A 16,530-nucleotide genomic window follows, 5' to 3' on the forward strand; every position below is an offset into this window, starting at 1 on the left:
ACTGGAGGAGCTACCCCATGTCCGAGATCAGGGGCAGCGGCCAAGAGGAGCTACCCCAAGGAGTGGTGGCTGTGTGGGCACAGGAGGGCCTAAGGAGATACTCCACGTTCAAGGTCAGGAGGGGCAGTGGTGAGGAGATACCCCTTGTCCAAAAGGAGAAGTGGCTGTGCTTTGCTGGAGCAGCTGTGAAGAGATACTCCATACCTAATGTAAGAAAAACCCAAGTAAGACAGTAGGTGTTGCAAGAGGGAATCAGAGGGCAGACAAGCTGAAACCAAAATCACAAAAAACTATAGTTAATCTAATCACACTAGGACCACAGCATTGTCTAACTCAGTAAAACTAAGCCATGCCTTGTGGGGCCAACCAAGATGGGCAGGTCATGGTGGAGAGGTCTGACAGAATGTGGTCCACTGGAGAAGGGAGTGGCAAACCACTTCAGTATTCTTGCCTTGAGAACCCCATGAACAGTATGAAAAGACAAAATGATAGGATACTGAAAGAGGAACTCCCTAGGTCAGTAGGTGCCCAATATGCTACTGGAGATCAGTGGAGAAATAACTCCAGAAAGAATGAAGGGATGGAGCCAAAGCAAAAAGAATACCCAGATGTGGATGTGACTGGTGATAGAAGCAAGGTCCAATGCTGTAAAGAGCAATATTGCATAGGAACCTGGAATGTTAGGTTCATGAATCAAGGCAAATTGGAAGTGGTCAAACAGGAGATGGCAAGAGTCAATGTCGGCAATCTAGGAATCAGCACACTGTAATGGACCGGAATGGGTGAATTTAACTCAGATGACCATTATATCTACTACTGTGGGCAGGAATCCCTTAGAAGAAATGGAGTAGCCATCATGGTCAACAAAAGAGTTCGAAATGCAGTACTTGAATGCAATCCCAAAAACGACAGAAAGATCTCTCTGTTCGTTTCCAAGGCAAACCATTCAATATAACAGTAATCCAAGTCTATACCCCAACCAGAAATGCTGAAGAAGCTGAAGTTGAACTGTTCTACAAAGACCTACAAGACTTTTAGAACTAACACCTCAAAAAGATGTCCTTTTCATTACAGGGGAATGGAACACAAAGGTAGAAAGTCAAGAAACACCTGGAGTAACAGGCAAATTTGGCCTTACAATATGGAATGAAGCAGGTCAAAGGCTAATAGAGTTTTGCCAAGAGAACGCACTGGACATAGCAAACACCCTCTTCCAACAACACAAGAGAAGACTCTATACATGGGCATCACCAGATGGTCAACACCGAAATCAGATTGATTATATTCTTTGCAGCCAAAGATAGAGAAGCTGTATACAGTCAACAAAAACAAGACGGGGAGCTGACTGGCTCAGATCATGAGCTCCTTATTGCCAAATTCAGACTTAAATTGAAGTAGGGAAAACAGCTCGACCATTCAGGTATGACCTAAATCAAATCCCTTATTATTATACAGTGGAAGTGAGAAATAGACTTAAGGGACTAGATCTGATAGAGTGCCTGATGAACTATGGACTGAGGTTCGTGACATTGTAAAGGAGACAGGGGTCAAGAACATCCCCATGGAAAAGAAATGCAAAAAAGCAAAAGGGCTATCTGGGGAGGCCTTACAAATAGCTGTGAAAAGAAGAGAAGAGAAAAGCAGAGGAGAAAAGGAAAGATATAAACATCTGAATGCAGAGTTGCAAAGAATAGCAAGAAGAGATAATAAAGCCTTCCTCAGTGATCAATGCAAAGAAATACAGAAAAACAACAGAATGGGAAAGACTAGGGATCTCTTCAAGAAAATTAGAGATACCAAGGGAACATTTCATGCAAAGATGGGCTCAATAAAGGACAGAAATTGTATGGACTTACCAGAAGCAGAAGATATTAAGAAGAGGTGGCAAGAATACACAGAAGAACTGTACAAAAAAGAGCTTCATGACCAATATAATCACAATGGTATGATCACGCACCTAGAGCCAAACATCCTGGAATGTGAAATCAAGTAGGCCTTAGAAAACATCACTACGAACAAAACTAGTGGAGGTGATGGAATTCCAGTTGATCTATTTCAAATCCCGAAAGATGATGCTGTGAAAATGCTGCACTCAATATACCAGCTAATTTGGAAAACTCAGCAGTGGCCACAGGACTGGAAAAAGTCAGTTTTCATTCCAATCCCAAAGAAAGGCAATCCCAAAGAATGCTCAAACTACCACACAATTACACCCATCTCACACGCTAGTAAAGTAATGCTCAAAATTCTCCAAGCCAGGCTTCAGCAATAAGTGAACCATGAAATTCCAGATGTTCAAGCTGGTTTTAGAAAAGGCAGAGGAACCAGAGATCAAATTGCCAACATCTTCTGGCTCATGGAAAAAGCAAGAGAGTTCCAGGAAAACATCTATTTCTGCTTTATTGACTATGCCAAAGCCTTTGGCTGTGTGGATCACAATAAATTGTGGAAAATTCTGAAAGAGATGGGATACCAGACCGCCTGACCTGCCTCTTGAGAAACCTATATGCAGGTCAGGAAGCAATGGTTAGAACTGGACATGGAGCAACAGACTGGTTCCAAATAGGAAAGGAGTATGTCAAGGCTTTATATTGTTGCCCTGCTTATTTAACTTCTATGCAGAGTACATCATGAGAAACCCTGGGCTGGAAGAAGCACAAGCTGGAATCAAGATTGCTAGGAGAAATTTCAATCACCTTAGATATGCAGATGACACCACTCTTATGGCAGAAAGTGAAGAGGAACTAAAAAGCCACTTGATGAAAGTGAAAGTGGAGAGTGAAAAAGTTGGCTTAAAGCTCAACATTCAGAAAACGAAGATCATGGCATCTGATCCCGTCACTTCATGGTAAATAGATGGGGAAACAGTGGAAACAGTGTCAGAGTTTATTTTTCTGGGCTCCAAAATCACTGAAGATGATTGCAGATATGAAATTAAAAGATGGTTACTCCTTGGAAGGAAAGTTATGACCATCCTAGATAGTGTGTTGAAAAGCAAAGACATTACTTTGTCAACAAAGGTCCGTCTAGTCAAGACTATGGTTTTCCCTGTGGTCATGTATGGATGTGAGATTTGGACTGTGAAGAAAGCTGAACGCCGAAGAATTGATGCTTTTGAACTGTGGTGTTGGATAAGACTCCTGAGAGTCCCTTGGACTTCCAGGAGAATCAACCAGTCCATTCTGAAGGAGATCAGCCCTGGGTGTTCTTTGGAGGGAATGATGCTAAAGCTGAAGCTCCAGTACTTTGGCCACCTCATGCAAAGAGTTGAGTCATTGGAAAAGACTCTGATGCTGGGAGGTATTGAGGGCTGGAGGAGAAGGGGATGACAGAGGATGAGATGGCTGGATGGCATCACCGACTCCATGTACGTGGGTTTGAGCGGACTCTGCGAGTTGCTGATGGACAGGGAGGCCTGGCTTGCTGCGATTTATGGGGTCCCAAAGAGTTGGACACGACTGAGTGACTGAACTCTACTGAACTGTCTGATTTTAGTATCAGGGTGATGGTTGCTTCATAGAATGAGCTTCGAGGTGTTCTTCCCTCTGCAATTTTTTGAATGAGTTTGAAAAGGATAGCTTTTAACTCTTCTCTAACCCTTTTAGTTATAGAATTATCTCAGAATAAAAACTCTTTCTTAAGCATTTATTAGGTCATTTATATCATTGATTTTATTTTCACTTGCAGACTTTAAAAAAGAAAACAACAGTTTATTATGTGAGTTCTAATGTACTATTTTTCAGATGGTTAGAACAACCAGCTTTTTAAACCAATTCTTGTTAAGCTGAGATTAACCCAAGAGTGATCAATCTGTATCCATTGAAGTCCTGACCATAAGGGACATAAGCTCCACTCACCAGTTTTATCCACAGGATTCCATAGAGTGCTTACAAAGGCAGAAGGAAGGAAAGGCGGACCTGATAGAGACATTCTCAGTGGTGTTGTAAGGCTTGCTAAGACTTCAGGATAGAACTGGTGTAACTATAGTGGTCCATCTTTGTTCTAGACCCCTCATGAATGAAAGATAAGTGTAAAACCTATTTGTTCCCCAAACTCTTCTCTGAGAAGAACCAAATAAAGTACCTACTGTAAAAAGAGCACACAACATTCCTTTGCCCCAAATTAGACCCTGCTCTCATATAAGGTGAAGATCAACTACCACTCAAGGGAATAAAGAAAACCTACCCACATCCCCAGTCCCTGACCCAATACCATGTGAATGTTAGCTGGCACCCTTCTATAAGTGGTGGGTGCCACATTACAAAAGCCATATAAGAGTAAAGGACCAGGGGCATAAAATCTATTCAGCATTGATGATTGATTGAATCATTGACTTGAATCACTTGTAGTGATTCAAAACAAAAGTATACTGCTTCTAGAAGATGATCTAGAGATGATGATCACCAGAACACACTGATATAAACCAGAGTTATACTGTTGCAGGGTGAAGGACAGAAAATCCACACGTACCTTAGACCCTGTCCTCGGTTACAGGCAGAGGTAACCAATAAAATGGCAAATTACCCAACACATATGAAAAATATCAAACCACAGATCTAAGAAATACAAAGAAATACAAAGAAACTAAAAAAGCAGAATATAAAAAATGAGTTCTTTAATTATCATATTTTTTTTCTTCCTTTTTTCTGTGTGTTCAATTATTTTGTTAGGGAAGATAGCATTTAGATTGCATTAGTACTTCAATTCTGAACTCAAAATCACAATGTTTGTATATTGCTAATTCATTTAGATAGGTTAAAAACTTACTACTATTTCTGGGTTTTTTTAATTTTTAAATTTATTTAATTATCTCTTGCTTCTCTGAGTCTTTCTAAGAGATTCATTAATAATTTCTTGGGAATAACAATCGTCTGTTATTACAAAGTCAAAATGGTTTTCTGTTGGTTTTATTTAGTTTGGAAATGTGTAAAATCCTTGTATCACTTGTTTATTTGTTTGTTTTCCCTGAAGATGTGTAAAAAGTGTTGCATTAACTTCTAGCATTGACAATTGCTCTGGAGAAGGTTAGGACCAGCTATAATTCTTTTCATCTTTATAAATAATATAAATAACATATTATTCCTGCTTTGCAGAACAAGACACATTATAATATATTTTTTGAAGTCAATTAACTTAACAACATACCAGATGGGATTAATTCTTCAGGATCCTCATACATTCAGTCTTCTTTATTATGAGAAAGTCTTTCTAGTTTTTATTTGTTTGTTTTAATTTACCTCCATTTTCTTGCTATGCTTCTTTCTTTCAATATAAGTTTTCTTTAGTTACTCAAATTATACAAAGGTATACTACTGGAGTCTCTGATTATACTGAAACTATCCTGTGAGCATGCATATTTGGTGGTGATATGGGTAAAGAACCCAGCTCCCAATACTGGAGACATAAGAGACACGAGTTCGATCCCTGGGTTGGGAATATCCCATGGAGAAGGACATGGAAACCCACTCCAGTATTCTTGCCTAGAGATTCTGATGGACAGAGTGTATGAGGATCCTGAAGAATTAATCCCATCTGGTATGTTGTTAAGTTAATTGACTTCAAAAAATATATTATAATGTGTCTTGTTCTGCAAAGCAGGAATAATATGTTATTTATAAAGATGAAAAGAATTATAGCTGGTCCTAACCTTCTCCAGAGCAATTGTCAATGCTAGAAGTTAATGCAACACTTTTTACACATCTTCAGGGAAAACAAACAAATAAACAAGTGATCCAAGGATTTTGCACATTTCCAAACTAAATAAAACCAACAGAAAACCATTTTGACTTGTAGTGACAAAGATCTGAACAATAATTATTTGAAATAATAGTGAGTTTCTGTAATATGAACATGTGAGTGCTAAGTTGCTTTGGTCATGTCTAATTCTGTGCAACCCTATGGACTGTAACCCACCAACCTCCTCTGTCCATAATGAAACTATGTATTTGCTTTATAATTTGCCTTTCTTCCAAAAGGTTCAATCTAAGACTTTTTTTTTTTTTTTTCCCTCTCTCAAATCTTGGGCTGATAATGGCTCAACAAACCAGTATTCATGTCAACCGTTCTATGCCCAGAGATGACACACCTCAGGTCATTCTATCTCAAAAATGCATATTGTGGGAGAGGGGCCTGATGAAACACCCTCAGCCTTGAGGTATCTCTCTTATCTGATTAATAGTTTCCTAACAGACATAAAACACCTTGCTAAAAACTAGCAAGGGGGCATTCTTTCTGCCCCCTTCTGATGTCTATATCAGAAGCTTTCTCTATCTCTCTTATACTTTAATAAAATTCTGTTACACAAAAATCTCCAGTGGTCAATCCTGGTCTCTGGCTCCAGATCAAAATCCTCTCCTCCAGAGGGCACAAATCCTGGCATAGCACAGAGCTCTCAGTAGCAACATTTCACAGGGAACTATTCTGTGCATATGATTAGTCTAAACCTCAAACCTGAAAACTGGGAAAACAAAACCATAATCTTATCTTCACAAGTAAAATACTATAATTCATTCTACCACAAAAGTCAGAAGATCTCCTTGTACATGATGATTTATGATTCACTCTTAGTTTTGTGCTTAGTCACTCAGCTGTGTCTGACTCTTTGTGAACCTATGGACTGTAGCCTGCCAGGCTCCTCTGTTCATGGGAATTCTCCAGGTAAGAATACTGAAGTTGGTTGCCATGCCCTCCTCCAAGGGATCTTCCAAACTCAGGGATCGAACCTAGATATCCCGCATTGCAGGCAGATTCTTTACCGTCTGAGCCACACTTAGTCTTATGTTGTCATATTCTGGGTATCAGAGCCAGGTTCATTCCTGTTACCTGTATATGCATCTTTTCTTCATTGTTGCAAACAGGGATTTAAGAAGGACACTATAGACTGACATCTTCACTGTGAAAAAGTGTGTGTTTTTTTAGTCTCTGCCCAAGATTTTCAGTCACAGTACTGTTCAACATGGCTACCACTTTACTTACTCAGAACATAGTTCTTTTTTTTTTATTATTATGATGTTTTTCATTTAGCTATACCTGTATTTCAACAAAAAATAACTTATTTGAATATTTATATTTTTTATGTTTCTATATAAGTTACAACCAAGAACAAAAAAGAAGTGGTTGTTTTTGCAGAGTTTTAAAAAATTATTCATTTAGTTTAATTAAAGGCTAATTACTTTACAATAGTGTCGTGATTTTTGACTTACATCGACACAATTCAGCCACGGGTATACCTGTGTCCCCACATCCTGACCTGCCACCTCCTTCCTCACCCCATTCCTTTGGTTTGTCCAGGGTACCAACTTTAAGTGCTCTGCTTCTTGCATCAAAATTGCACTGGTCGTCTATTTTACATATGTTAATATGTTTTTCTGGAACTCTCTTGCTTTTTCAATGATCCAACATATGTTGGCAATTTGACCAATGGTTCCTCTGGCTTTTCAAAATCCAGCTTGAACATCTGCAAGTACATGGTTCACCTATTATTGAAGCCTGGCTTGGAGAATTTTGAGCATTATTTTGCTAGCATGTGAGATGAGTGCATTTGTGTGGTAGTTGGAATAATCTTTGGCATTGCTTTTCTTTGGGATTGAAAATTTCCAGTCCTGTGGCCACTTCTGAGTTTTCCAGATTTGCTGGCATATTGACTGCAGAACTTTCACAGCATCATCTTTTACAACTTGAAATAGCTTAGCTGGAATTCCATCACCTCCACTAGCTTTGTTCATATTGATGCTTCCTAAGGCCCACCACACTTCACATTCGAGGATGTCTGGCTCTAGATGAGTGATCATACCATCATGATTATCCGGGTCATTAAGATATTTTTTTGTATAGTTCTTCTGTGTATTCTTGCCACCTCTTCTTAATATCTTCTGCTTCTGTTAGGTCCATATCATTTCTGTTCTTTATTGTGCCCATCATTGCATGAAATGTTCCCTTAGTAGCTCTAATTGTCTTGAAACGATCTCTAGTCTTTCCTATTCTATTATTTTCCTCTATTCCTTTGCATTGGTCACTGAGGAAGACTTTCTTATCTCTCCTTGCTATTCTTTGGACCTCTGCATTCTAATGGGTATATCTTTCCTCTTCTCCTTTGCCTTTAGCTTTTCTTCATTTCTCAGCTCTTCATAAGGCCTCCTTGGCAAACATTTGCCTTTTTACATTTCTTTTCCTTGGATATGGTCTTTATTCCTGCCTCCTGTACAATATCATGAACCTCCATTCATAGTTCTTTAGGCAATCTGTCTATCAGATCTAATCCCTTGAATCTATTTGTCACTTCCACTGTAAAATCAAAAGGGATTTGATTTAGTTCATATCTGAATGGTCTAGTGGTTTTCCCTAGTTTCTTCAATTTCAGTCAGAATTTTGCAATAAGGGGTTCATGATCTGAGCCACAGTCAGCTCCTGGTCTTGTTTTTGCTGACTTTATAGAGCTTCTCCATCTTTGGCTGCAAAGAATATAATCAATCTGATTTCAGTATTGACCATGTGGTGATATCCATGTGTAGAGTCTTCCCTTCTGTTTTTGGGAGAGGGTGTTTGCTATGACCAATGCATTCTCTTATCAACACTTTGTTAGCTTTTGACCTGCTTCGTTTTGTACTCCCAAGCCAAATTTGCCTGTTACTCTAGATATCTCTCGACTTCCTACTTTTGCTTTCCAGTCCCCTGTAATGAAAAGAACATCTATTTTGGTCAACTTCAGTTTCTTCAGCATTACTGGTTGGGGAAGACACTTGAATTACTGTGATATTGAACTTTTTTGCTTTGGAAATGAACAGAGATCATTCTGTCGTTTTTGAGATCCAACATCCATTGGATCACGAAAAAAGCAAGGGAGTTATGGGAAAACATGTACTTCTGCTTTATTGACTATACTAAAACCTTTGACTGTGTGGATCACAACAAACTGTGTAAAATACTTTATGAGATGGGAATACCAGGCCATCTGACCTGCCTCCTAAGAAACCTGTATGCAGGTCAAGAAGAAACAGAACCAGAAATGGAACATTGGTCTGGGTCCAAATTGGGAAAGGAACAAATCAAAGCTGTATATTGTCACTTTGCTTATTTAACTTATATGCAGATTACAACATGTGAACTGCCAGGCTGGATGAAGCACATGCTAAAATCAAGATTGCCAGGAGAAATATAAATAACTTCAGATATGTGGATGACACTGCCCTTATGGTAGAAAGTGAAGAAGAACTGAAGAGCCCCTTGATCAAAGTGAAAGAGGAGAGTGAAAAAGTTGGCTTAAAACTCAACATTCAGAAAACTAATATCATGGCATCTAGTCCCATCACTTCATGGCAAATAGATGGGAAAACAATGGAAACAGTGACAGAATTCATTTTCTTGGGCTGCAAAGTCACTGCACACGAAGGCTGAAGACATGAAATTAAAAGATGCTTGCTTCTTGGAAGAAAAGCTATGAACAATCTATACAACATATTAAAAAAAAAAGACATTACTTTGGCAACAAAAGTCCATCTAGTCAAAGCTGTGGTTTTTCCAGTAGTCATGTACAGATGTGAGTTTTGGACTATAAAGCAAGCTGCATGCTGAAGAATTGATCCTTTTGAACTCTAGTGTTGGGGAAAACTCTTAAGAGTCTCTTGGACTGCAAGGGGATTCAACCAGTCAATCCTATAGGAAATCAGTCCTGAATATTCACTTAAAGGACTGATACTGAAGCTGAAACTCCAATACTTTGGCCACCTGATGTGAAAAACTGACTCATTGGAAATAACTCTGATGCTGGGAATCATTGAAAGTGGGAGGAGAAGGGGGTAACAGAGGATGAAATAGTTGGATGGCATCACTGACTTAATGGACATGAGTTTGAATAAACCCTAGCAGTTGGTGATGGACAGATAAGCTTGGTGTGCTGCAGTCCGTGTAGTCACAAAGAGTCAGACATGACTGAATGACTGAAATGAACTGAACTGAATAAACATGTTTCAATGCTATTCTCTGAAATCGTCCCACCTTTGCCTTCTTCCACATAGTCCTGAAGTCTGTTCTTTACATCTGTGTCTTCTCCTTTCTGTCTTGCATATAGGGTCATTGTTACCGTCTTTCTAAATTCCGTATTTATGCATTAATATACTGTACTGTTTCTAACTTCACTCTGTTAATAAGCTCCAGTTTCATACACCTCATTAGAACTGACTCAAATTCGTTCTTTTTTATGGCTGAGCAATATTTCATTGTGTATATGTTCCACAACTTCCTTATCCATCTTTTTTGTGTTCATATCTCAGCTATTATAAACAGTGCTGCAAGGAACATTGGGGTACATGTGTCTCTTTTAATTCTGGTTTCCTTGATGTGTATGCCCAGCAGTGGAATTGCTGGGTCGTATGGCAGCTCTAGTTTCGGTTTTTAAGACATCTCCACACTGTTCTCCATAGTGGCTGTACTAGGTTGCATTCCCACCAATAGTGTAAGAGGGTTCCCTTCTCTCCATATCCTCTCCAGCATTTATTCTTTGTAGACATTTTTTTTAATTTAATTTTATTTTTTAACTTTACAGTATTGTATTGGATTTGCCATATATCAAAATGAATCTGCCACAGGTATACATGTGTTCTGCATCCTGAACCCTCCTCCCTCCCCCCTCCCCATACCATCCCTCTGGGTTGTCCCAGTGCACCAGCCCCAGGCATCCAGTATCCTGCATCGAAACTGGACTGGCAACTCGTTTCATATATGATATTATACATGTTTCAATGCCATTCTCCCAAATCATCCCACCCTCTTCCTCTCCCACAGAGTCCAAAAGACTGTTATATACATCAGTGTCTCTTTTGCTGTCTCGTAGACAGGGTTATTGTTACCATCTTTCTAAATTCCATATATATGCGTTAGTATACTGTATTGGTGTTTTTCTTTCTGGCTTACTTCACTCTGTATAATAGGCTCCAGTTTCATCCACCTCATTAGAACTGACTCAAATGCATTCTTTTTAATGGCTGAGTAGACTTTTTGATGACAGGCATTCTGACCAGCATGAGATGGTACCGCATGGTTATGATTTGCATTTCTCTGATAATGAGTGATGTTGAACATCTCTTCATGTGTTTGTGAGCTATCTGTATGTCTATTTTGGAGAAATGTCTGTTTAGTTCTTTGGTTGAATTTTGATTGGGTCGTTTATTCTTCTGGTATTGAGCTGCATAAGCTGGTTGTATGCTGCTGCTAAGTCACTTCAGTCATGTCCCACCCTGTGCGACCCACGAGACGGCAGCCCACCAGGCTCCCCCAATCCCTGGGACTCTACAGGCAAGAACACTGGAGTGAGTTTCCATTTCCTTCTCCAATGCATGAAAGTGAAAGGTGAAAGTGAAGTCGTTCAGTTGTGTACGACTGTAAGCAACCCCATGGACTGCAGCCAACCTGCTCCTCCGTCCATAGGATTTTCCAGGCAAGAGTACTGTAGTGGGTTGTCATTGCCTTCTCCAAAGTTGCTTGTATATTTTGGAGGTTAACTCTTTCTCAGTTGTTTCATTTGCTATTATTGTCTTCCATTTTGAAGGTTGTCTTTTCACCTTGCATATAGTTTCCTTCTTTGTGCAAAAGATTTTAAATTTAATCAGGTCCCATATATTTATTTTTGTTTTTATTTCTATTATTCTGGGAGTTGGGCCATAGAGGATCTTGCTGTGATTTATGTCAGAGAGTGTTCAACCTATGTTTCCCTGTAAGAGTTTTATAATGTCTGGTCTTACATTTAGAGACCAAAAATGTTCTTTCTTACTTATATTTATAGTTTAGGTTTTACATTTACAAATGAAAATATTTTGAGTTTATTTTTGTGTATGGTATTAGTAAGTGTTCCAGTTTCATTCTTTTACAGGTGGTTGACCAGTTTTCTCAGCACCACTTGTTAAAGAGATTTTTTCTCCATTGTATATTTTTGTCTCCTTTGTCAAAGATAAGGCGTCCAGAGGTGCACGGATTTATCTCTGGGCTTTCTATTTTGTTCCACTGATCTATTTTCTGTTTTTGTTCCAGTACCCTACTGTCTTGAGTACTGTAGCTTTGTAGTATAATCTGAAGTCAGGCAGGTTGATTCCTCCAGTTCCATTCTTCTTTCTCAAGATTGCTTTGAGAATCTATAAAAATCAAGGTTGTTTTTTTGTTTGTTTGTTTGTTTCCATACAAATTGTGAAATTATTTGTTCTAGTTATATTAAAAATGCTGTTGGTAGCTTGATAGGGATTGCACTGAATATTTAGATTGCTTTGGGTAGTATACTCATTTTCACTATATTGATCTTCCAATCCATGAACATGGTATATTTATCCATCTATTTGTGTCATCTTTGATTCCTTTCATCATTGGTTTCTAGTTTTCTATGTATGGGTCTTTTGTTTCTTTATGTAAATTTTATTCCTAAGTATTTCATTCTTTCCATTGCAGTGGTGAGTGGGAATGTTTCTTTAATTTCACTTTCTGTTTTCTCACTGTTAGTGTATATGAATACATGGGATTTCTGTGTATTGGTTTTATATCCTCCAACTTTACTATATTCATTGATTAGCTCTAGTAATTTTCTGGTGGTATCTTTAGGGTTTTCTATATAGAGAGTCATGTCATCTGCAAAGAGTGAGAGTTTTACTTCTTTTTTTCTGATCTGGATCCCTTTTATTTCTTTTTCTTCTCTGATTGCTTTCGGTAGGACTTTCAAAGCTGTTGAATAGTAGTGCTGAGAGTGGGCACCCTGGTCTTGTTCCTGATTTTAGAGGAAATGCATTCCATATTTTGCCATTGAGGAGAATGTTTGCTGTGATTTTGTGATATATGGATTTTATTATGTTGAGGTAAATTCCTTCTATGCCTGCTTTCTGGAGATTTTTTTTTTTTTTTTCATAAATTGCTGTTGAATTTTGTCAATGGATTTCTCTGCATCTCTTGAGATGATCACATCGTTTTTATCTTTCTATTTGTTAATATAGTGCATTACACTGATTGCTTTGTGATTATTGAAGAACCCTTTCATCCATGGGATAAAGCCCACTTGGTAATGATGTATGATCTTTAATATGTTGTTGGGTTCTGCTTGCTAGATTTTTGTTGAGAATTTGTACATCTATGTTTATCTGTGACATTGGCATGTAGTTTTCTTTTTTGTAACATCTTTGTCTGGTTTTGTTATTAGACTGATGGTGGCCTCATAGAATGAGTTTGGGAGTTTGCCTCCCTCTTCAATTTTCTGGAAGAGTTTGAGTAGGATGGGTGTTAGCTCTTCTCTAAATGTTTGATAGAGTTCACCTGTGAAGCCATCTGGTCATGGGCTTTTGTTCTTTGGAAGATTTTTAGCAGAGCTTTAATTTCCTTGCTTGTGATGGGTCTGTTAAGTTTTCTTTTTTTTTTAATTTATTCCTGGTTCAGTTTTGGAGAGTTATACTTTTCTAAGGATTTGTCCATTTTTCCCAAGTTGTCCATTTTATTGTCATATAATTGCTCATAGTTGTATCTAATGATCTTTTGTATTTCTGTGTTCTCTGTTGTAATTTCTCCATTTTCATTTTTAATTTTATTGATCTGATTCTTCTCCTTATTTTTCATGATGAGTCTAGCTAACAATTTGTCTATTTCATTTATCTGCTCAAAGAACCAGGTTTTAGTTTTGTTGATCTTTTCTATAGTTCCCTTCATTTCTTTTCCAGTTATTTTTGCTCTGATATTTATGATTTCTTTCCTTCTACTAACTTTGGGGTTCTTTTTTTCTTCTTTTTCTAGTTGCTTTAGGTGTAAAGTTAGGTTGTTTATTTAATGTTTGTCTTATTTCTTGAACTCTAGTTGTATTGCTATGAATCTCCCTCTTAGCATTGCTTTTACTGGATCCCATAGGTTTTGGGTTGTCATGTTTTCATTTTCATTTGTATCTATGCATATTTTGATTACTGTTTTAATTTCTTCTATGATCTGTTGACTATTCAGGAGTGCATTGTTTAGTCTCCATGTTTGTAGTTGTAACCAATTTTTTCCAGTAGTTGACATCTAATCTTACCATATTGTGACTGGAAAGATGCTTGAAATGATTTTGTTTTGTTTTGTTTATTTAAAATCCCAAGGTTAGATTCATGGCCCAGGATGTGATCTATCTTGGAGAATGTTCTGTGGGCACTGGAGAAAAAGGTGAATTCCATGGTTTTGTGTGGAAATGCCTTATAGATATCAATTAGGTCTAATGGGTCCATTGTATCATTTAGAGTTTGTGTTTCCTTGCTAATTTTCTGTTTGGCTAATCTATCCATAGGTGTGGGTGGGGTATTAAAGTCCCCCAATATTATTGTGTTGCTGTTAATTTCCCCTTTCATACTTGTTAACACTTGTAAGCATTGAGATGCTCCTATGTTGGGAGAATACATATTTATAAATGTTATATGTTCTTCTTGGATTGATCGTTTGATCATTGTGTAGTTTCCTTCTTTGTCTCTTATCATGGTCTTTATTTCAAAGTCTTTTTTATCTGCTGTGAGTATTGCCTCTCCTGCTTTCTTTTGGTCTCCATTTGCATTAAATACCTTTTTCCAGCCCTTCACTTTCAGTTTGTATGTGTCCCTGGGTTTGAGGTGGGCCTCTTGTAGACAGCATATATAGTGGTCTTGCTTTTGGATCCATTCGGTAAGTCTTTGTCTTTTGGTTGGAGCATTTAAGCCACTTACCTTTAAGATAATTATTGATAAGTATGATCCTGTTACCACTTAACTTTGTTGATTTTGGTTCATTTTTTATAAACTTTTACTATTTTTCCTGTCTAGAGAAGATCCTTGAGCATTTGTTGAAGAGCTCGTTTGATGGTGCTGAATTCTCTCAGCTTTTGTTTATCTGTTAAGCTTCTGATTTCTCCTTCATATCTGAATGAGATCTTTGCTGGGTAGAGTAATCTTGGTTGTAGGTTTTTCTCTTTCATCACTTTAAGTATGTCCTGCCATTAATCCCCTTCTGGCCTGAAGAGTTTCTATTGAAACATCAGCTGTTATCTTTATGGAGATCCCCTTGTGTGTTATGTGTTGCTTTTCCCTTGCTGCTTTTAATATTTGCTCTTTGTGTTTGATCTTTGTTAGCTTGGTTAATATGTGTCTTGGGGTGTTTTGCCTTGGGTTTACCCTGTTGGGGACTCTCTGGGTTTCTTGGGCTTGAGTGGCTATTTCCTTCCCCATATTTGGGAAGTTTTCAACTATTATCCCCTCAGGTATTTTCTCATGAACTTTCTTTCTGTCTTCCTCTTCTGGTATACTTATGATTCAATGTTGGGGTGATTAACATTGTCCCAGAGCTCTCTGAGGTTATCCTCATTTCTTTTAATTCTTTTTTGTTTGTTCCTCTCTGCCTCATTTATTTCCACCATTCTATCTCCCACCTCACTTATCCTCTCTTCTGCCTCAGTTATTCTGCTGGTTCCCTCCAGAGTGTTTTTGATCTCAGTTATTGCATTATTCATTATTGATTGATTCTTCTTTATTTCTTCTAGGCCCTTGTTGAACATTTCTTGCATCATCTCAATTTTTGTCTCTAGTCTATTTATCTGTAACTCCATTTTGTTTTCAAACTTTTAAATCATTTTTGCTATCATTATTCTGAATTCTTTTTCAGGTAGACTTCCTATCTCCTCCTCTTTTATTTGGTTTTGTGGGGTTTTAACATGTTCTTTCACCTGCAGAATATTTCTCTGCCTTTTCGTTTTGTTTAGATTGCTGTGTTTCTGGAGCCCTTTCTACAGGCTGGAATTTTGTGATTCCTCTTAATTGTGGAGTCTGCTCCCTGTGGGTGGGTTTGGACTAATGGTTTGTGAAGGTTTCCTGGTTGGGGGACCTTGTGTCTGTGTTCTGGTGCGTGGAGCTGAATCTCTTTTCTCTGGAGTGCAGTGAGGTGGCCGGTAGTGATTTGGGGTCTCTATAGTTTGGCATGGCTTTGAGCAGTCCATCTTTAAATGTTCAGAGTTGTACTCCTGTTTTGCTGAAGAGTTAGAGTGGTATGTCTTGCACTGGAACTTGTTGGTTCTTGAGTGGAGCTTGGTTTCAGTGTACATGTGGAGACTTTTGGGTGAGCTCTTGTCTATTAATGTTCCCTGGAGTCAGGAGTTCTCTCATGTTCTAAAGTTTTGGAGTTAAGCCCCCTGCCTCTAGTTTTTGGTCCTTCTCTTTCAGTAGCCTTGAGACTTTTATCCTCTAGGCTGGAGACAGATAAGCCTAAAAGATAAAACCCCTATGTTATTGGTGGAGCCATTCTCCACAGACAGGAACACCCAGAGAGACTCACATAGTTATATAGAGAAGAGAAGGGAAGGAGGGAGATAGATATGACCAGTAGGAGAAAATGGGGTGTCAAAAGGGGAGGGAGTAATCTAGCCAGTAATAAAATCTCTAAGTGCTCTCCACATCCCAACACTCAGAGTGATTCACAGAGTTATGTAAAGAAGAGAAAGGGAGGAAGGGGATAGAAGTGACCTGGAGGAGAAAAAGGAGCATCAAAAGGGGGGAGAGTAATCAAGCTGGTAATCAAATCCCTCCT

The sequence above is a fragment of the Bubalus bubalis genome, chromosome 16, assembly GCF_019923935.1.
Source record: "Bubalus bubalis isolate 160015118507 breed Murrah chromosome 16, NDDB_SH_1, whole genome shotgun sequence".
NCBI classification, from domain to species: domain Eukaryota; kingdom Metazoa; phylum Chordata; class Mammalia; order Artiodactyla; family Bovidae; genus Bubalus; species Bubalus bubalis.